Below are 22,765 nucleotides of genomic sequence, written 5' to 3'. Positions count from 1 at the left end.
AGACGAACCTGGAGCAAGAGGCACATTTGTGTCCTCAACTGAAGAAGAGTTAACAGGAGTAATAGATGGGGAAGATTTAGGAAAGCTCTGTAGGTACTCTCTACCACTCCTAAGGGCATAAACAACATTACATTGGTTAGAGGGCCCTTATTGAGTCTGACCTTGTACTATATTCAGTGGTGCATTAGTTGGTCCTTGTAAACTAACAGGTTGATGATGCCTAGGGTTAGGCTCTGGTTGACTGGGTAAAGTTCCCTTCTTCCTCTCATGCATAATTGAGACAACTTGGGTAAGTTCTCTCGTAAGATTTTGATGGCTTGTCATGAGGAGGGCCATATTTTTTTCCAAGTCATTTATTCTACTTGCCTCTCCAGTGTTGGTAAACCCAGGGGGTTGCTGATAAGATGATAGAAGAGGGGCCCTAGGAAAACTCGCCTGAGGTCCTACATTTGACCTAGGAAAAGTATTTTGAGAAAAAGATTGTTGTGCAAAGGGAGGCCTTTGGGGTCCAGGTTGACCTTGATTATAGAAATTGGAAGGTCCTGCTTGGTTGCCCTGATTCCAAGAAAAATTTGGGTGATTTCTCCATCCTGGATTGTATGTGTTACTATATGGATTATTCTGGTATAAGGCATTAACACTATCATTAGAAGTGCCCCCAGAGGTGTTAGGGCATTCTTCTATGACTCTCTAGGAACAATAGCCTCAATCCTCTTGATTAGGATATCCAAATGGGCTTCCTTGGCTACTATCCCATCCACAAAATATCCTTTTCCTCTTATAGTTCTTTCACTCTCTTGGGTTGATTCCCATTCACGGGTTTTGTCAGCTAAGTCAAGTAAGAATTCCCATGCCTTTTCTTCATCTGTAAAGGATGTGAATCCCTCAGGGCACATAGATTCTATCATTTGTTTAGTTGGGTAATCAATACCCTCATAAATTATTTGACATAAATGCCATAGGTCTAGGCCATGGTGAGGGCATTCTTGGAGTAGATCCTTGAATCTCTCTATAAGTTTGGAAAATGACTCACTAGGCTTTTGCCTAAACTGAAGGATATCACTTCTAAGCTTATTGGTCTTGTGAGTTGGGGAAAACTTCTTAAGGAAGACAACTGTGAACTGTTCCCATGAGGTTATGGAATTTGTGGGTAATCCATATAACCACTTCTTAGCTTGGTCTTTCAATGCAAAAGTGATAAACCTAAGCTTAACAGCCTCATCAGAAAGCTGTTGGATCTTAATTAGAACACATACCTCTTCAAATTCCCTTAGAAATAGGTATGCATCCTCAGAGGTCAATCCATGGAAGTGGGGCAACATAGTGATGTATTGAGATTTGAGTTCAAAATTATTGCCCTGGGCTTGTGGTAGAACTATACAGGAAGGTTGGGCTGTTCTAGCAGGGTAGAACCTATCTTTCAGAGATTTAGGTGAAGGGTTTTGCTGTTGGTCTCCCATAGTGAAGGGTTTTAAAGAGAGCAAACGTATAGGGTCACTACCTGTTGGATCTCTTCTTTCTAACCGATTCTTAGTATTACGTACCCACTTAACACTCATGCAACAGAAAAACTTTCCACAACTAAAGTAAGACAAGCACAAAAGAATGGATAGCAAAACTTTTTGATGATTTTTTTGATTTTTTTGATTTTTTTATTTTTTTGATTTTTTTGATTTTTTTTTTGGCTTTTTGGGAGCTTACCGGCAGGGATCCGGGGTTGCTCAGGTCAATTCCTGAGGTACTGCTACAGGGCGAAACCTGTCTTTATCATACTGTGAGGCATGACGACCTCCACTGATACAACTATTATTGCAAGTTGTTCTTCTCAGGAATTCAATAAAAAAAAAAGAAAAAATATAAAACAAAGCAAACAAAGCACTCCGATTTACCAAAAGAAAGTGAAAAATAACATGGAACTGTCTCCCCGGCAACGGCGCCAAAAACTTGTTTGAGATTCAAAATGTAACCGCAAGCGTACGGATCAGTATAGCTACGGGTCGAACACAGGGAGAGCAGCCACTTTATTTTTTATTTCTTTTAATAATGCGAAAGTGAACCGATTAATGATTGTGATCTAATTCTAATTACCGTCCTAAAAATAACGTCCTAACCATTCGTCATCTAAGAATTTAAAGACGCAAGCCACGCAATTAAAATTAAATAAATAAATAACTGAAAATAAACAACCCACGCAATTAAAAAAAATAATAATAAAGGAAAAAATAAAAGCTGAAATAAAATTAAAGTAAAAGAAAGGGGATAAAGCTAGAGAGAGACTCACAAGTAGGTTTCTCTACTTAGCCCGAGGGATGCATCATAATATGAGCTTCCCTACTTGACCAGAGAGTTACTCTTACAAGGGTTTCTCTACTTGGCTTTAGGGAAAGGGAGACAATTAAAATAAAAGCAATAAATTGATGGTTCTATGGCTAGGAGGGGCAAAGCCAACACATACACTAGCCATGAACCTTAGGGGAGAGGGATAGCAATAATGTAACGACTGAAAATAAAAAATCCTAAATTAAGAAAGAAATGGTAGTCAGAAGAGGGAATGAGAGGGGGGAGAGAAGACTACTGAAGGAGCCTACTTACTTGAATCAATGCTTGAACTTGAAAAAAAATTGCTCCACGGCTCATGATCTTGTCACCTAGATCTAAGCCTAGAACTATAACTTAAAAAATTACAACTCAATTGCATAAATCATAAACATAAAGGGCTGAATAAAAATAAAATAGTGCTTGCATTAATTGAAATAAAAAAAACTATTACAAAAGTGATTAAAGAAAAGATAAAGAAGAACTAAAACTAAAGAGAGAGCAAGAGAAAGAGAGAGCAACTAAAAAAAAACTAGAAGAAGAATGAATTGTCTCCCCTCCTCTTACATGAGTTGTATTTATAGGGAATGAGGAGGTAGGGTAACAAATTTCTCTTTCCTAAAAGAGAGAAACCCACAATTGATTGTGAGATCTTTTGAGACCAAAAGTGCTAAGGTGGAGGAGAGAGAAGAGAGAAATAAATTTCCTATAATTTTTTTCTTATTTTCTTTCCTTTTTTTTTTCTAATTTATTTTTCTTCTTTTTCTCTCTCCTAGGGACGATTTTCTTCCTTCTTGCTTTATGTGATTTGGACAATCTTTTGGTGGATGATGATGTGGAGGAGAGAGAAGATTTGGACAATCTTTATTTCTCCTCTTTTTCTTTTCTTTCCTTTTTTTTTTCTTCTCTTCTTGCGCAGGAACCCTTCCACGATTTTGCTTGCTTCTAATTTGATGTGGAAATCCCTTCCATGCCCTTAGTGCTTTAAGTGAGTGAAAATTCCATGCCCTTAGTGCTTTAAGTGAGTGAAAAGCAGGAAATCTTCAACAAAATCTTCTAAAAAAAACAACCATAAGATTCGAACTTGAGACCTCTTGGTGAGCAAGGGAATTTTGTACAGCATAACTCACCAACTACGCTAAGTAGTTGTTACCAAAAACAAATCTTTAATCACTTAATGATGTGGTCCATCGATCCTTGTTAGCATTTGGAGTATTCCTTGTACCTCTGGGATAATTGCAAGCGGGCTGGTTCTGCATCTCGGTTCAGTTCTGATCCATTATTCTTTTTCTGGCCCGAAAAGAATAATCATTTGTACGGGTGACCAAACGAATGTGTACTTTTAATTGAACACGTCCATCTTGCTCAGAATTTCATCCTCTTCGCAACCATAAAAAGAAATAGGACATCTTTACGTGTAAAATTGAAGATATAGCTCCCCATAGTCCTTAAGGCCTTGAAAATATAAAACCTGCAAAAAGAGAGTAAAACCCAAGGTAGCTCTATTCTAAATATGTAAAATGCATGTTTTACTACCCTAGATTTCACACATAAATGTGCTCATCAGTAGGTACTCTTCCTATTAGGACTCACAGTAGCACTTCTCTTAGGAGTAATAGCAGGGGAGGTACCCTTCCTCTTAGGGCTCAAAGTATCATTTCATATTGGGGTCATAGCAGGGGTGGTTGACATTGAATGATTTACCATCAGAGATATGGTAAGGAGAAGAAACTCTATGAGATGATACTCAATAATTTTTGAGTATTCAATAGAGATGCCATGAGGAATATCCCAATAAATAGACTACGTGAATGAATTAAAACAGTAAAAAATAAGATGCAGCGTATCATTGAATGAGAAGTTTCCTAAAACCATGAAAGCTTCAACCAATAGATGAATACATTTCTCCTTTTCTATCAGTCTGCATGCATAAACCATAGAATGAAAAAATAAAAAAAGATGAAATTTTTACTGAAAATAAGATGGAATCACTTACAGCTTACTCCTTTCAATATCTTTCTCTGCAACATTCCATTTCAAGCTCTCTCTCTCTCTCTCTCTCTATCGCCCCAAGCTTGTCTCATATCTTTCCCTTCTCCCTATTTCCTATTCGTTCTCTCTATCCCTTTTCCATGTCTTCTTGTCTCTCTCTTTGCTTTACTTTCCTTTCCCTCTCTGCCCTCCCTTGAGACATCCTTTCAATCTCTCCCTCTCCCATTGTCTGGTCTCCCTCTGTCTCACTTCCTCCTTGGAACAGCTTTACCACAAAGAAGAAATCCTGCAAATCGTCAGCCCCTTTGTTAATCCAGAAAATTTGTTTCTTTACCTACTCTGCTTACCTACCTTCATTCCATCCTTTCATAACCGAGACGTTGCTCTGTATATCGACCCTCGTTCCATACTTTCATAACCGAGATGTTCTGCATACCTACTCTTTGAATATGAGAAGTTGCTCTACATACCTACCCTCATTCCACGACGTTGCTCTGCATAACTACCCTCAATCCATAATCGAGACGTTTTGTCATTTTTTTTGTGAGGCACCAAGACGTTTTGGGATATCTGAGTTTTTGTCACTAGTGGCCATTACTGGTGGGTGTTCAGAAAAGCAAGAAAAAATGTTGTAGCTGGTGAAAATTTAGGAAGTCCAAAGCCCATTGTCCAATAAAAGTAACGGGATACTAACTTCTCTACTAATTTCAAGTGGAGTGTTAAAAAAAAAATGTTGCTATAAACTGAGATTTTTATTCAGAAGGTTCATTATCCCATAAAGTACAAGCAGAGTTATAACCTTTTTACTTGATGGTTAGAAATCCTGGTGAAGTTCCAACTTCACCCCATTAGCAAGCTCCATCCTCGATAGGGAAGCCTACGTCATCGTCTGCAGGTAATAAAGTTTGTATGTGATGAGCCAATGTGTGCTTGACACATCATTAGCATGGACGACAATATGGTGCCGTTTGATAACACTCTGGGAGAATGTTTCTGGTGTTCTTCTATTCTGCGGGAATGCAAATAGAATAGAAATATGTTTGGCACGTCCGGTTCATTTTTGTATTCCCCCGGAATGAACCAATGAAAAAGATGACTAAAGAATACATTGCAAGAGTACCAAAAAGTTACTTTCCTATTCTTTTACAAACTTAAAAGAATAAAACCATTTAAAACCCCACAACCCCTTTTCTGCATCTCACGATCAAAAACCCCCAAATCCGTCGCTTCCCTGCAATAGGTTTCACTCTCTCGGTCGCCGCTTCCCTGCGACGGTCGCCGATTCCATGTGACGGTCGCCGCTTCCTTGCGACGGTTGCAGCTTCCCTGCAAGGGTTGCAGCTTCCCTGCAAGGGTCACCAATTCCTTGTGACGGTCGCCGCTTCCCTGCGACGGTCGCAGCTTCCCTGCAACGGTCTCTCCTCTCGGTCGCCGCTTCCCTGTCTCTCTCCGTCGCCGCTTCCCTGTCTCTCTCTGTCGCGCTTCCCTGCCTCTCTCTCAGTCGCAGGTCGGTCGCCGCTTACCTGTCTCTCTTGGTCGCCGCTTCCCTGCCTCTCACGATCGTCGCTTCCCTGCAACTCTCTCGGTCGCCGCTTCCCTGCAGCAGGTATTGTCTCTCTCTCTCGCTCTCTCGCTCTCTCACAATCTCGCTCTCTCAGTCGCAAGTATCGACACACTTTCGTACTTGGAAGAGACCCTCTTTGATGAACTCAATCTGAGATTGAGAAAAAATACCCATTGATGTAATCATGAGAAGGGTAAGGTTCTGACTAATTTTAGGTTTCAACCATTCTTTGACATTGAAGCTGAACTTCTTCTCTGGGTGAGAATAGCGAACTGGTAAACAATGGTTGGATCATAATAACCCAAATAATCCATTAACTTGTACTCTGTTTCTCCAGTGAAATGGATCAAAGCTTTTAATTCTGAACTTGGAAAGCTCTTCAAGTGTTCATCCTTCACGAGTAGATGACCAAATCCCCTCATCCCAATTTCTGTGCAGGTATCCATGTTCATGGATTCTCTAGCTTGCGAATTAGGAAACGGTACTATTGCTCTGGTTTCAGCCTTTCAAGTTGCGATGGCTTTTCTTGCTCTGGGTTTCTATTTTCTAGAGTCGCTAGTTTCCTTTTCTGGTTTTTATAGATCAGGAAGCTTTTGAACTGCCTTTACTCTTTTAACTAGGATTGTGATTTCAATTTTGCAATCTGTTAGCGATCTTTCTCCCTTGTTTAAAATACCTTGAGACGCTTTTTTTTTTAATTTTTTTGGCAACTCTTGAGATGCTTTTATTGGGCCTATGATTGAGGCAACAAGGTTAACAATTGAAGATCTCATTGGTTGAAACGGATATGTATAAACTACAGAATAAAACAAGAATTAAAGTAGAAAACAACAAAACAGCAAAACTGAACACAATAATGCTCCTCTGATTTATATACATGGCAGGGCTAGAAACTTCCAAATTTGAGGACCCCACTTGCCCTATGTATTGTTTCCAAAGTCTTAGCATTTGGGTCAAACCAGACTCTCTAGTGGTGGTGGTTACTATTGTTTAATTGCACCACCCAACAGAGAGAGAGACCATGGAGGGGACAGTGAGGGGGAAAGGGATCCGGTTAGCTCAATATGACAATTTCACTATCCCTAGCTCCTTTATTGCTTCAACAATTACATGTGCCAGTCATTCCTTCTTTGTTCCTTTCTTCTTCTTTTGATGATGGAGGAGCATCATCATGAAAATTCTCTCTCTCTCTCTCTAGAGTGTGAGCTCGTGTGTAGAATTTGATAAAGTAGATGAATACTCAAAAGCATGGGTGCTTTGACCTGAGGATAGAATAGTGTTATCATAAAGTGTCTTTCACTCTTTACTCATTTGTCTTTAAGGACTAATTAAACAAAATACTGTGACCTTTGGGACCTTTAGAAAAGGGTTTTCTATTAAAACATTACTCTTTTCATGATAAAAGTTTTCTTTTTCTGTCTGGTTATGGTGATCTCTATTCTTGACTGCTCAAGTTTCGTAGTTGATTACTTTGATCGATCGTGATGGGTTTCTGAAAAATACTCATTTGAGCATATTTCATCATTCTCATCTTAAGATTCTTATTTATTTATCTGTTAAATTTTATCATCAGCAAAGATTGTCTATTTATATTAACGTGGCAAGGAAGAAAAATTTCAGTGTTTACTGAGATTGATATTTTGGATGAAGGTTGGTTGTGTAAATTTCAGTGCTTAATGATATTGATATTTTGGACCTGGAAGAGGGCTTTTATTATGATTAGAGTATTCTATTTTGATGAGAATGATGGAAAGATCAATTTGAAGTTCTTGAGCATGATATAAACAAATACCAAAAAAGACATGTATTTCTATTTTTAGGCTATAATGAGATGTGTTTATAATTTTAGAGTAATGGCATCCACTTCGAGAGCTAATAATGAGGTAGCAAAATGGACTCAAAACGAACAAGATTATCTCCTGAAATTAATGGTTGAACAAGTGAAAGTTGGTAATAAGAGTTCCAGCACTTTCAATAAAGGTGGGTGGAACAATATCAAGAAGGGGCTTGAGGAAAAAACTAATCGGTCATTTACGATGGTTCAATTAAGGAATAAGATGAATAAAATGCGATTCGATTACAGCGCTTTCAAGAAACTACTGGATACTATAGGTTTTGGTTGGAATTCTATGACGAGGACCTGTACAGTTGAAGATGAGAGTGTTTGGGATGTACACATCAAGGTATACTATACTTTTATATGATTTTTTAATATTCGGTGTAATTTTATCTAATAGCTAGTTTGTAAAATTTTCAGGCAAATCGTGATTGGTCAAAGTTTAGGAGGAATGGGCTACCACATTGTCCTGAACTATGTATAATATTTGGGGATTCATATGCTAGTGGGATAGGAGGATTCGGGAATGAATCTGATTTCAGGTTTGAAGAGGAATCGAGAGGTGTTGATGATGAGATGGATGCAGATGTAGATGTAATTCCAACTACTCCATTGGCTAATACCTTGCCAACAGGTTATTATGAAAGCCAAGATCCAGGAACTGATAGTCCTAGAGTCAACAGAGGACTTGATATGACACCTACAGGATATAGGAAGAAGAGTAGGACAACTGGTATTGAACGCGCCATACAAACCCTAGCCGAGTCAGTAGCAAACAAGAATACTTCAACCCCTAGCTCAACTCCAATGGGTCTCACTCCAAATACCACAGATTTCAGCACTTCTACTTGTGTTAGATTATTGGAAACCATGAATGATATCCCAAGAGAGGTGCATATTAAGGCGTGCAAGAGGATATTGGTGGATCAGGAATGGAGAGAATTATTCATTACTCTCAAGGATGAAACGAAACAATTGGCTTTTGATGTGTTAGATTGATGGATGATAATCTAACCTTTTTTTTTTTAATATGGATGATTGTAATGAAATACATTTAAGACCTTTTGTAGTAGGATGGATATATTTTGTTAGGTACACTTGATGTAAAAGTGTAATATGGATATTTACACTTTATGCTACTTTTCTAAATATGCCAGTTAAATTTTACATCTATTGTTGTAGCAAAAATTCTGTTGGATGTCTTTTGTTTGAAATACTTATTACATCATCTGATAATTATGCATGTTGGATGATTATAGTTTTATAGCTCTTTTGGTACATTTATTAGAGGATAAACATTTGTATGATATTAACAAGTTTAAAATTTATATTGAATCAGTTATGGAAAATGTCAATAATACTCCAATAATCGCCTCTACCGACGACGATGGAGAAGAATTGATTCTCGCAACATTGTTGATAGTACAATATCATTATTCCAGTGATTTATACACTAGAGAACCACGCAGGGATAGTGCATTCACAGGGGCAGCATGGGTACATGAGGTGTTGCATGGGCATGCAAACCGCTGTTACGAAAAATTTGGGTTGGAACGACATGTGTTTTTAAATTTATGCCTACTAATGAGACATCGTGGTTGGTTACAAGACAGTCGCAAAATGAGGGTAGATGAGCAATTGGCAATGTTCATGTTCAGAATAACAGGTGTAGGTCCTACTAATAGAGCAGTTGAGGAGAGATTCCAACATTCAGGACAGACTGTCAGCTATTACTTTGGCAAAGTATTGCAAGGAGTGCTTAAGCTTTCTAAGGAGTATATCAAAGCCCCATCGTTTGATGAGATTCCTATGGAAATAATTGCAAACAACAAATGGTGGCCATATTTTAAGGTAAAATGAAAATTTTCTTTCTAATAAGTTTACATCAATTTTTAACTTATGATCGTTGTTTGTTTCACATAATAGTGTTTTTGGTTGGTTTTTTGTTTTATTTTAATTAAGATTGCATTGGTGCCATAGATGGTACACATGTCACTGCTATAGTTCCCAAGGGAAAACAGATCCCATATCGAGGATGAAAGGGGATAACAACCCAAAATGTGATGTGTGCCTGCTCGTTTGACATGAAATTCACTTTTGTATATGCGGGTTGGGAAGGCAGTGCAAATGATTGTCATGTATTCAATAGAGCCCTAGAGGATCCTACCTTGCAATTTCCTCATCCTCCCCAAGGTATATCAATTCCCAAATTATCATGTATGCAAATGATTATTGTGTATGCTTTTAATGTCTTGCTTTATCATATTGTAGGGAAGTATTACGTTGTAGACTCAGGATATGCGAGTAGGAATGGATACTTGACACCATTCAAAGGAGAGAGATATCATATACCAGATTATAATGGAGGAAGAAGACAACCCAGAAGTACTAAGGAATTGTTTAATTATAGACATTCTTCTTTAAGGAATCATATTGAGCGTTGTTTTGGGATTTTAAAATCAAGATTCCCTATTTTAAAAAACATGCCTCAATTCTCACTTAGTTACCAAAGTTATATTGTGATAGCTTGTTGTGGACTTCATAACTATATTAAATCTGAACAAATAGCAGATGCACTTTTTCAACAATATGGGGAAGATGACTACTATGATCCTAATGAAGAGAGAGTCAGGGTAGTCAACGCTCACGGAGAACAAGAAGATGGTGATATTGCTAGTACTTCTACTGCAATTCATCAGGGCAGTCAACGTGTACAAGGAAGACAGATGAATGAGCTAATGATACAAATTGCAAATCAGATGGCAGTAGATAAGGGTTACCCCCTGATTTGATTATTTATGTAATAAAATTTCAAGACACCTATTTGCAGCTATGATTTTTATTTTGTAATTCCTATAAACTTGAATAGTAGACTTTTGTTTTCTTATTAAGATAAATGTGGAAACTCTTTATGTTTATATTTTATTAATTCCTTTAAGTAATAGTATTTTAAAAGATAATTTCATAAACAAATTATTTCCTTATTTAAGTTAAATTTGACCATAATAGCATGTTTGTAATTATTGATTTCATTGTTCAAAAGTGAATTTTTATTATTGTACTCTCCAGAAATAGAAGTGTTTGTCAAACGCTGTTTCTGTTCTTTTCCTGTTCTAAGGACATTTCTGAAATAGTTTTACCAAACGCTATTTCTATTCCCCCAGAGTGTCTTCACAGCATGGAATAAAAAAAAAACACTTCTGTAAAAGAACACTCTCCAGGAATAGAAGTGTTATCAAACGGCCTCTATGTATTACAAATCAGCTCTTGAGTTCATGTTTGATGGCAAGACATGGGTTCCAGGTTGTAATCCCTAGAGCTTGAGCGTAATAGAGGTATTGCATCAAAAAAAAAAAGAGTGTAATAGAGGCAACGTACTACTGAAGATATGTGGCCCTTCAGTCTTGTCTCCTTTCTTGTGACAGCTTTTAAATGTCATCATATTGTACGAACCGTGAATTAGGGTATTGAGCAAATTAATTTTTCGGTCAACTACTCTACGCTGTAGTGGCATACGAATGAAGGCAATTTCTTATCTTACTTCGATCTCAATCCCCAGTGACATCACTGGACGAAATTTAGTTGTTTCCCAAAGTGTAGTCACTTATTTTGACAGCCAAAGAAATAGGACCTAAAAGAGTATTTTAGAAAATGCTATAACCTAGAAGGGTATTTGTGAACCCTAAGGAAAAGTAAATTATTCCATTTCTTTTGATACCAGCAGAGGGTTACAACCCAGGTAACAACCAAATTTTTTTCTATAATATTTCCATTCCTCCCTCAAAATATTTATTTAAAATTCACACATGCCCATTCAGTGGATGGCCAAATCACCTCATTATGTCTGGTTACATGACTTTAATTTTTACACGACTTCAATTTACATGACTTCAATTTTTTTGGAAATAAACCATAGGTCTATTATACGTGGTCCACATGTAAATTAAGTCGTGAATCCCACATTCTTATATCCTACTCATATTATATGCCTAGTATTATGGACTTTTAGAACAAACTCTTATTAGTCCTAATGTCATAATAATAATATAAACCTTGACGAAGTGAAGGGCATGAGGGTGCGATCACAATTATGGACTAAATAATTTTTGAGACACTAAACCATTATTGCATCCTCGTTTTGATACCAATTTCTTAGTATCACCTCAGTTAATTTTGTATAAACCCACTCTTTTGTTTTCTATTGAGTTCCAGTTGGTATATACTATGGCTGTGAATAATTAAAGTTGTAATAAGGGTAGGAATGAGATTACTTCTATTGGTATTCTTAATTTTGTTCTAGTTTTGTTGTCCTAAGATAGTGACACCAATAGCTGTGTTAGGAAAGATAGTGCCACCAATAGCTGTGTTAATTGAGATCACCATGCCATGATGAACAGAAAATTGGACGACAGGTAGTCAATACCCATATAAATATGCATAAAATGAATTTCGCAAGGCATACTTCACCTCTAAAAAAGCAAAGTCACATAAAGTAGAAGGTTTTGATTTTGTATTTGGGCTAAATTACGAATGGTTGATGGATGTGTAATATATCAAAGGACTTGAATGTTGCCGCATGCCTACAAGCACACATTTCTTGATTTTAATAAGGTTTTATAGGGGGCATTGGTAGGTGTTGCTGCCAAAAACCCCGCTAGTCCAACCTACACAAACACAGACGAAGGAGGCCCGGAACTTTGTCCGGGGTTAGTCCTCCGACGCTCAAGTCAGGGTCGGCGGCACATATTAATAAGTGGGTAATGGCGAGGGTCTCAGAACTTACCTTCCCCTTTCTTCCGTGCCTTCTTATATAGCTCTTCGGCCTTAGGGTTTTTTCCCCTTCTTCCCTCTTAGAGTCCTACTAGAATACGTCCAACCATCTGGGAGAATATTCCCCTCATGCAGGCGACGTGACCCCGCGTGATTCTGCGGGCGTGCCTCGGTGATTGAGCGTGCTCGGGTGTGAGTGGTTCCTTGGGCCCTTCGTCTGGTGGGGGACACGTGTCCTAACAGTGACACGTGTCATTACCCCCCACCGAGAGGTTATTTTGGCTATATCAGGAGCCCCCTTACTTCCACTAGGAGCTTCTTCCTGTGGGAGTAACTATCTTCCGAGGTTGACTTGTTCCCTCGGTCCTGGCATTACCAGTGACCAAGGCTTTGCGGTCGATCAAGAGGACCTTTGGCCGCTTCGGATTGGCTTTACTGAGCCCCCTGTCGAAGGTGGAGCCTTCGGTCAGCACTGCTCGGCTTTGCCGAGCCCCCTGCCGAGGGCGGGGTCCTTGGTCAAGTTCGTTCGGCTTTGGCCGAACTCCCAACCGAAAGGGGGAACCTTCGGTCAGGTCCGTTCGGCTTTGGCCAAACTCCCAACCGAAAGGAGAGACCTTCGGTCAGGTCCGTTCGGCTTTGGTCGAACTCCCAACCGAAAGGAGAGACCCTCGGTCAGGTAAGTTCGGATTTGGCCGAACTCCCAACCGAAGGAGGGACCTTCGGTCAGGTCCGTTCGGCTTCGGCCGAACTCCCAACCGAAACGAGGGACCTTCGGTCAGGTCCGTTCGGCTTCGGCCGAACTCCCAACCGAAAGGAGGGACCTTCGGTCAGGTCCATTCGGCTTTGACCGAACTCCCAACCGAAAGGAGGGACCTTCGGTCAGGTCCATTCGGCTTTGGCCGAACTCCCAACCGAAGGAGGGACCTTCGGTCAGGTCCGTTCGGCTTTGGCCGAACTCCCAACCGAAAGAGAGATCGTCTGCTAGGCCTGCTTGGTCCATTCGGGCGCAAACCTCGAGGCTTCGTACCCTGACGTGGCGGTGCCATTAATGCTCGAAAGTCGTACCGCCATTCTTCCATCTATATAATGTGGGGGGCCATTTGTGGGGCAACCTTTCTTTTTTCCCTTCGGAGAGCTCACCTTCGGCCTCGGACCCCCTTCTAGCCTCGTCCACTTCTTCCCTAGCTTAGCAACAAGTAAGTGATGTCTTCCTCGTCGGGCTACAGCCCATCGTCCCGCGAGAGGTCGAGACCAAGACGTAGGTATAGGAGTCCTGGGGAAGTCCGANGACTAACTGTTTCTCCTGAGTGGTTGAAATGATTTTGCGTGTCCCTATTACTTGAACCCTTCCCAACAATCCATAGGAACATTCCAAGCTGTTCATCCACTCGGATGTTGGTCGTATCTTTCAACCACCCCCTATGTCTAACATAGTCACATAGGTTAAGGAAGACATGACGTTCCATCCTAAACTCTTCATAGCATCTATTGGCATGCCCATTCAATACCTCATGCATTATGACAGCACCTGGAAATACACTATCCCGACATGGTTCTCGAATATATACAGCCTCACTCAGTAATTCCATTCCCATGTGAATGATCATATCTTCTTCATCACTCGAAGTTTCACATAATGCATTTGACATAACTGCAATAAATAAACAATTACTACATAATTGGAAACAAATATCTGTTAAACATAACAAGCTGACACATCGTCTCAACCCAAACCACATGTTCAACATTACACACATCAATAAAAGAAAAAAAACACAAAAGAAATAAAAGCCAAATCATGCAATGTATCTCCAAAAGTAAAATTACACACATCAAAGTAGTAGAGTCTCGAATCCAAAATTATCAAAAGTAGCATTCAAACACAACATCAACTACTCCAACGCATCTAAAAGCCAAATCCTCTTCGCAGGCTCTGCACAGACAAACAACTCCCTCCAACTTGGATCAGTAGACAAACGACTGGTGGTCTTCAAATATATCTCCTTTGATATATCCGGTATAGAGGATATACTTTCCTCACATGCACTCACACTGAAATCTCGAGGACAACATGCACCTACCCCACCACGTACAGGAGATGTAACAGAAGTACTGGATGCTTTATCAATTTTAATAGATAAATACTTCCCATACAAATCCTTCACGTGGCTATCTCTCTTATTGGCGCTCTTTTTTCTTCGTCCCGTAGGTGTCCTATCAAGACTTCGTTTTGTGCTGGTATGAGTTGGAGTATGAGTATCCTCATTAAAGGGGTCAGTCATGCTTATATGCACCGGGGTACTGGGGGAGTGAGAGAATTGCTCAATATCAACTGTATTAATAGCTTCGATGCCATCCAAATCTTGAGCACTATCAACCCCTAAGTTACCTCTAGCATATGCATCCCCAAATACCATGCTCAACTCTGGCCAATTGTTTAGTCCATACTTCTTGTACTTCAACCAACCTGGATTTGCCTGCATGAGCAGTAATTGTATCACTTAGATGTAATACTCATTGTCAACTAATTTTTAAGTAATTGAACTAGCTACTGAAATATATTGTACCTGTATTGCCCTATCCCATACGGACTCATCATCAACTGTGACTGCTTTTGTCATTGAGTTCCACCCAAATCCAGTTGTGTCAAGCAGTCTCTTGAATTGTTGATACTCGGTTTTCAACTTGTTCATCTTATTGCATAATTGTTCTCTCCCAACTGGACGATTTAAAGTCTGTTGAAATTGCTTTGTAATGTTCTCCCATCCAGTTTTGTTAAATGAATTACCGGATTTGTGACCATTTATTACAGCTTCTTTCATTGCTTCAATGAAAACAGTGGTCTCAAATTCTGACCACTTAATGGCAGGGATGCTACTTCCAGACATAATAGCTATACATTATAAGTTGGTGTAAAAGTTAGCATACTGGGATACTCAAAAAGACCTTTGAGGCTACCAAACAAAGAAAGCAAAAGAGCTAAAAAAATCTTATCACAAAGAAAGCGAAAGAGCTAAAAAAATCTTATCTGCCCAAACAGCCTTTGGAATCCTTACTCAAAGTTTATAAGATAAGCATGTGATTAGAAAGCCAATAGTTGTCAGGAAAGTGGTGGACAATACTCAATCCAATTTCCATGCTCCTTGAGCAAGCCTTTTGGATTACAAAGAGGCAATTTGATCAAACAAAGAGATCTAGTAGAGGTTCTTTGAGAAGGCAGGTGCTTTTTTTGGGAAGAAAGACAGATAATGATGTATCTTTTGCAACATTTTTTTAACCCATTTAAACTAGTTTAATTTGTGTGTGATCGAAGAGTTAAAGTGTAGTTCTATCAGATCCATCTATCATATTTATATTATGATAAAATAACATATTATGTATTGTACGTTCTTAAAATGGGCCCAGTTTCAAGCATGCCCATTTAACAATCTGGCTGGTTTAACACAGGCATGTTGTCCAATACACCATTGCTCAATAAGCCAGTTCTATCAAGGACTTCTGAAAACTGTCTCTCTCTCTCTCTCTCTCTCTCTTCTGAAAATATAAGCTTATATAGATGATGTATTAACATGTCTGGTGTATACAGTGTTACATAATCCAAAATCATAGAAATACTACAAAAGTAGGTAAGAAATTCCAGACAAATGAGGTGGGGAAAGGAAAGGCCTATTTTCCCCACTTCTCCCTCTCTTTCTTAACTAATTAAGACTAACACTTAAAGCTTAAGGTTAGGTGCACCTGGACTTGAGACCTTTAAACTGGCATTCTTTACTTAAGAGTGTTTATCTCTGGTCTGCACAGTAGCCACCTTCTTCAGACTTGTATAATGAAAGAAAAAAAGAAAGAAACCTCCCTAATTAACCCCCTTGTGTGTGATCGAAGAGTTAAAGTGTAGTCCAACAATACAATGATGCAATTCAGTTTACAAGAACATCTATACTCCCATAGGGAGTAACAATACCCACACAAACACACAAGTCCATAAAGTTTTTTTAGTTCTCAATGTGAAAGGATGCTAGACAATGCAACCACCAATACAATGTCAAAGATGTTATCTATGAACTCAGTAGGAATAGAGCATCAATACAGAGCATTCAAAAAGCAATAATAAAAAAAATATATCACCAATACTAGTTGAGGGTGGAACACAGAGCATTCAAACATAATTGAAAAGCAATAATCAATCAAACAAAAAACAGATTCAGTTTTGATAATGTGTAATACTGTCTCTGCTGCAGAGGAGTTGAACAGAAAATTAAAATTTCAGACATCCTAGGGTTAAGAGAGGGTAGAAATATTCAACAGAGTTGTCTTGTTGAGAGGGGTTTCACCAAAAGAACCCACACGATTTCAGTACCTGTAAGATCTGAGAGACAAGAGAGATGGTGAGCAGAAATTTCACCAAAAGGGTTCCAGCCGACTCGCACTACCGATGTTGAGAGGAGTTTAGCCAAAATCGTCGGGTCTAGGGGTTTCTTCACAGCGATGTGAAACGAAGGTAGTGTAGAGGAGATTTCACAAGGGGGCTTAGGGCTCCTGTTTCTCAGCCTCCCCTCTCCCTATGCGAGTTCCAAAAGATGTTCGAAACCAACAATTTGTGTAGCTTGATCTCTGTCACTAGAAGAAAAGAAGAAATGAAGAAGAAGAAGGAGAAAAAAAACCCTAATTTCTTCAAATACCTCTATGTGAGAAGAAGAAGAGGTTGAATAGAAGAAGAAAAGAAGAAATGAAGGAGAAGAAGGAGAAGAAGGAGAAGAGTCGAAGAAGTTACCTGAGGTGGAGAAATCGCAGTTCGAGCATGGATGTGAGACGTTGGTTCTCTCTTCTTTCCTCCCTGCTCTCCTCTCTGTATCGCGAACAATCGGGAACGATCGTTTCAAATAATATAATTTGAAACGAAACATGGGCGACAGAACAACTTTCCCTCGTTTCGACAAATCGACCCAATTTCGTTTTTTTCGACACTGACAGTTTCAAAAAAACTGAAACGCGACCCAATCGACCCAAACGGTTTTCAGCGTTTTTTCGTTCTATTAACACGAAAAAACGCTAGAAACGTTTTTTATGAACTATACCAAACGGGTCCTAAGAAAAATAAAACTTGGCTTTATTCTTCCTTTTTCAGGACAAATCTGGTGTATGGACAAGAATCAACTTGGTCAACTCCACAAGTTCAGGTTAATCAGATTCACGATCAGATTCAACTCCCAGCTTCTAGTTTACTATAAATCAGATTCACGATCCAACTGCAGTCATTTATGAAAAATTATTAACATGGGGGATTAAGCAGCGTTAATATCTGCCTATAAAGGATTGGAGAAAAGAATATTAACGTGGCAAAGATGCATACTGGGTCACAAGGAGCACGTCAATGGTCGAGGGATCAATCTCATCAAAGTATGGAAGAGCAGCCATGCCCGAATAAGCAGGATGAATTCCACAGTCAAACTATCAACCAACAAATAAAACAAATGTAAGCCATCAACATTTACACAATAATAAAGAAGATAAAAGTAAAACTATTAAAGCATGACCAATTACAAACAATACATAGTCTATATTTTGCATACCAAAACAGTTTTTCCTTTGAAAGACATGTACACGCAGGTCCGCCCAACTTCATTCCCGGCCCCCAAAGGGGTGATCATAAGCTGGTCTCCTTCTCGTGTCACAGTAGATTCTCGTCTCTTCAGAAGAGATGGCGGCGCTGGTCCTGTTGATGTCATATCTTTTCCCTGTCCAGTGCCTACTAAGTGCTCCAGTGAAATTCTGCAAAAACAAAAGTTATCTTTGTGATGGTCTGTAGCCAGCCAAAAACAAAGGTAGGCAAAACTGATTCCCAGTTAAGACTGATTTCTTGAACAATTCTCAATATACCAAGAATTCAACATTCATTGCCACTGTTAGAGCAACAAGAAGAAAAATGAAAAACCAACAAATCTCAGTGAAGCTGAAGATTAAAAAGCCACAATACAAACCAAGCTCACAACCTAATTTGCTTGTTCAATCAATAATGGAATATAAAGGGTTGATAAAATGAAACCCCAGTTCTCCCACAATTTTTTTTTTTTTTTTTTTTTTTTGGGGTGGTGGTGGGGAGAGGAGAGGGGAAGGAAGGGAAGGGAAGGGAGGAGGAAGATTAGAATAGTTGAACAAAATAGATGAATTCAAGAATTCAAAGTGTCTACAGTCGGCTAAACACACTTTATCAAAATGGCCACAATGTACTCCAGAAAATAGCAAATGATGCATCTTATTTTTTTTATTTTTTTTATGTTTTAGAAAATAGATTTATAGACCTTTCTATCCATATATGGCTTGACTTCTAATTTTTTTATGAGTTAGTATAGGAGTCGCGTGAAGTTACCCCAAGATCCTGGATTGAAATTTTTTTTTCCAGCTTCAGTCCTTTGGTTTAGGCTTGTGGGCTACATTGGCTGGGTTGTTTGCCTATTTAAAAATGCTCATGCATCAGACATTTCACCCTCCCCTCACCCCTCTCACTATATTGGCACATAGGGTCAAGTCTCCTTTTAAGGTTTTCTTTCCTATATTTTTATACGCGTATTATATATGGAAAAATCTTGTTGTAACCAAAATTGATTCAATATTTTCTCTAGCCAGCTATACCCTTCAACCCCACATCCCATTGATGGTATGAGATGGCCTAAGCCCGTTGACGTAACCATCAAGGCCTCTTTTATACACTTCAGATTTTAAGATTGCTTAGCTTAAAGCCATCTCAATGCTTGTCTTGACCTATATGATGGCGTTGTTAGATGCATTGTAATAAAAATCAAGTCTGATTTTGAGGAAGTTGATTTCAAAACCCTCCATTTCTTTGATCGATGGGTGTGGCTTCCTCTGGAAGGTGCTCATCCTTTCATCTAGTTTTAAGGGAACAAAACCAAAAAAAAGTATCATTCAACGGGCACTACGATCATATAAATGGGCTTTAAGCCAAAGTGCGCGTTGATTCACGTGCCACCACAAATGTGATATCAATGACGAATATTTTTTTTTTTTTTTTCCAATTTTGGTTTTACCTATTGACTATTGTGATGAAAACAAACCACGAATAAATCTGATTAATAGCATAATTAATAATATTTAGTTAAATATTTCTTCTTCATATGCCTTTTTTTTAGAAGCATTTTTTGTTCATACTTATTAGTTCCTCTTTGGTATAATTTTTTTAATTACTATTTTTGTTCACAAAAATGGTTTGATGACGTTTGGTATTATTTATGGAGCTTGTTTCTATTAAAAAAAAATTGATAAAACACAAAAACCAAAAGGAGATCAAGAGTCATTTATGTGTTTTGGCCAAAATTGTTTTTTCAGTTAATTTTACTGAATTTTAATAAGCACGTGCTTAAAGTCCTAAATATGGAGGGGTAAAATAATCATTTACTTTGTAAATAGAAATCTAAGTCACTTGCCCCCTCTTTTTCAGTCCAAAGTGGAGAAAGAGAGTTACATTCACCCATCTCTTCAAAAAACTATTTTATACATAGGGATACCAAACTATTTCTAAAAAAAAACTAATTTTCTCAAGTAGTTACCAAATCATTTTTATGTTTTGATAAAAAAAAATAAAAATAAATGTTCATTAATGATTTTTGTTAAATGGATAAAAAAAAAAAAAAAAAAAAAAAAAACCAAAGATTTATGCCTCCCCAACTTAATTTATTGGGCAAACTTCACTCATTTCCCTTGAATTAAGGCGAAATATCAACTGGACCCACCACCTTTGCAAAAATATCATTACACTCGCTTACAAAAAAAAGACGCTATTTAACAGCCCCAACTATTAGTTTTGACTGTTAAATCAAAATACCCCCTATTTTTTTAATACCTAAGCTACTCTCATCTTAAGTGAAAACCCCTTTCTTTCTCTCTTCTTCACAACAATGAGCTTTGATCCGTGTTTCACTCCCAACAATATTGAGATAGGCATTAGATTGTCTCTCCATGTCTTTGAACATCAGCTTTTGGTCTTCATGATGCAACCCTGTCGGCGCCGCCAATAACTTCTTTAACTACCCTGCCAACAGCCAAAGCTACCACCATCACTACTATATTTTTTAAGAAAAGATTGGGAAATGAAAATCTGTGATACTGACAGAAAGAGGCTTGAGAACTGATGTAGATTTCATGATAAGAGGAGCCATATTTCACCTTAACTCTAATGGTGGGTACAACAGAGACTCAATCGGAATCTGGATTCCGCTTTTGTATCAGTATTCCACCTGTTCTAAGTTCCCAATCCAAAACCTCCGATCAACCGACACCTCCAGCCAAGTCGTAGTTCAAGGCCGACATCCCCTTAGTCTTCTTTGTCTTCATTCGCATCATCTTTGTCAATCTTTTCCGTCAATTTTTTTTCTCCGATCGCCCAAAACAGAATGAGATACTTAGGGCTCCTTACGATTTTCAGAGGGAAGAGGAGAAAGAGGGAAAGAAAGGGGTTTTCACTTAAGATGAGGGTAACTTAGGTATAATAGGGGCTATTTTGGGGATTTTGAAAAAAAATTAACTTGACTTAACAACCAAAACTAACGGTTGGAGCTATTAGATAGCATCTTTTTTTTGTAGGGGAGGGTAATGATATTTTCGCAAAGGTGGTGGATCCAGTTGATATTTCGTCTTAGTTCAGGGGAGGGGAGTGGAGTTTTCATCAAACTTTTGACTGGTATAAATTTTGAGGACTAGAATGAATCACTTAGATTCACTCTCGGTATCATGAGATTGGATTTTGCTCTTAGAGCCGGTATGCCTTCCAAACCTTTGATAGCCTCGCTGATGTTTTAAGGCTCTTTATGAAAAATGAGAAGACTAATTAATCCTTATGTTGAATGAAATTGAAGTGAAAAGTACATGATATTTTTCTTGTATGCCAAATCATACAATAACTTTCATCTTAGTTTGATCCCCTTAAGACTTTGTATAATGCTCAAAAGTAAGAATGGGGACTAGAAAGATGACTTAAATTGTTAAATCAGAAAGGCAAGAAGTTTGATAACAAGGGTAGAAAATTTGAGAAGGCCACTCTATCTCAACATCTGAAACTCAGGAGTGAGTTTAAGGGAAAGTATAATTTCTATAAGAAGGTGGGCAATAATAGCAGATTGTAATTAGCTAGAAAAGAAAGCTACCCCTATACCTCTATTATGTTTTAAATCAAATCTAGTAAATGTTCCCTTAATTCTTTGTGGTTTGATAATGGTGCAACTATTCAAATTACAAATTCCATCCACTACTTTAGAAGCAAGTGTAATAGAATTGATTTGTATGTACAAATTTGATCCATTGGTGCTGACACATTATGTACGTACACGTCTCTTCCCCCATATTTAACGATGGATTTTATTTTCCAATGCTATAAATAAATTTTTGAGGAAATTACACTCCCCTTCCGTATATATTTCAGGTATTAACTCTTCCCTTCGAAGTTTATAATTACAAATGTACCCTGTGGTGTTGACACTATTAAAATCAAGTGTTAAATGTCCTTTTTACCCCCATCCTCTTTGTCTAAAAGTCAAGGCTTTCAACTTCTTTGTCTTCGTTCTCAGCGGAAAAATAGTATTCCTCTTCTTCTTCCCCGTCTCCGTTTGGCAGCGGCGGGAACACATGCTTCCCCCTCCTAATCCAACATCGACGAATGCCACACAGAAATCCGATTCCACTCATTGTCACTGTGAATCACCCGTCGATCTTAATAACAAAATCCAAAATAGCAGAGCCACAAAGAAGTCCATAAATCCTATAACAAATTACATTTTGAGACAGAAGTCCAGAAATCCTATAACAAATTACAATTTTATATACCAATAATTTGGATGAAACCCATTTAAGATCCCCAGAAAAAAAGAGAGGAACAAACAAAGATGAAAATCCCGTGAATCACCCATTCCGACTCCACTCATTGTCACCATGAATCACCCGTCGATCTTAATAACAAAATCCAAAATAGCAATAATGGGAGTGGCAATTTTAGTCACCTGAGTACGAGGTCTGGTGTTCCGCCGTCGATAGAGTTATCGTCGAGGATTTCTTCGTTGCAAGATCCACAAGTATTATCTGATCACCGAGATTATGTGAAGATCAACAATGTAGTTGATAGCGGCATCCGTGGAATTCTTTCTAAGTGGGTGAATTATGGAAAAGTTTGGAAGCCGAGGTGGTTAGTTAGGAAACTTACTCTTCCAAATCCCTAACTCTCCCAAAGCCTTAACTCTCACAATCGATCTCAGATTTCAGAATGATAAATTGCCATAGCC

At 38.4% G+C, this 22,765-nt stretch overlaps 1 long non-coding RNA gene and 1 other non-coding gene across 2 annotated transcripts; one reads left to right on the top strand and one right to left on the bottom strand.

Annotated features, from left to right (window-relative positions):
• Nucleotides 1-966: 966 nt before the first annotated feature.
• Nucleotides 967-1,073, top strand: LOC122068783. The gene has a single exon (XR_006137238.1). It is a non-coding gene; the product is annotated as a small nucleolar RNA R71 (small nucleolar RNA).
• A 16,754-nt stretch (nt 1,074-17,827) lies between these two features.
• On the bottom strand, nt 17,828-18,558 carry LOC122068765. Its single transcript, XR_006137235.1, has 3 exons — nt 18,357-18,558; nt 18,050-18,248; nt 17,828-17,927 (listed from the first exon to the last, which is right to left on the bottom strand). It is a non-coding gene; the product is annotated as an uncharacterized LOC122068765 (long non-coding RNA).
• Between the last annotated feature and the right edge of the window lie 4,207 nt (nt 18,559-22,765).

Source organism: Macadamia integrifolia, unplaced genomic scaffold (genome assembly GCF_013358625.1).
Source record: "Macadamia integrifolia cultivar HAES 741 unplaced genomic scaffold, SCU_Mint_v3 scaffold457, whole genome shotgun sequence".
NCBI classification, from domain to species: domain Eukaryota; kingdom Viridiplantae; phylum Streptophyta; class Magnoliopsida; order Proteales; family Proteaceae; genus Macadamia; species Macadamia integrifolia.
Note: the sequence above shows the minus strand (reverse complement) of the source record. Positions and strands in the feature narration are given on the sequence as shown.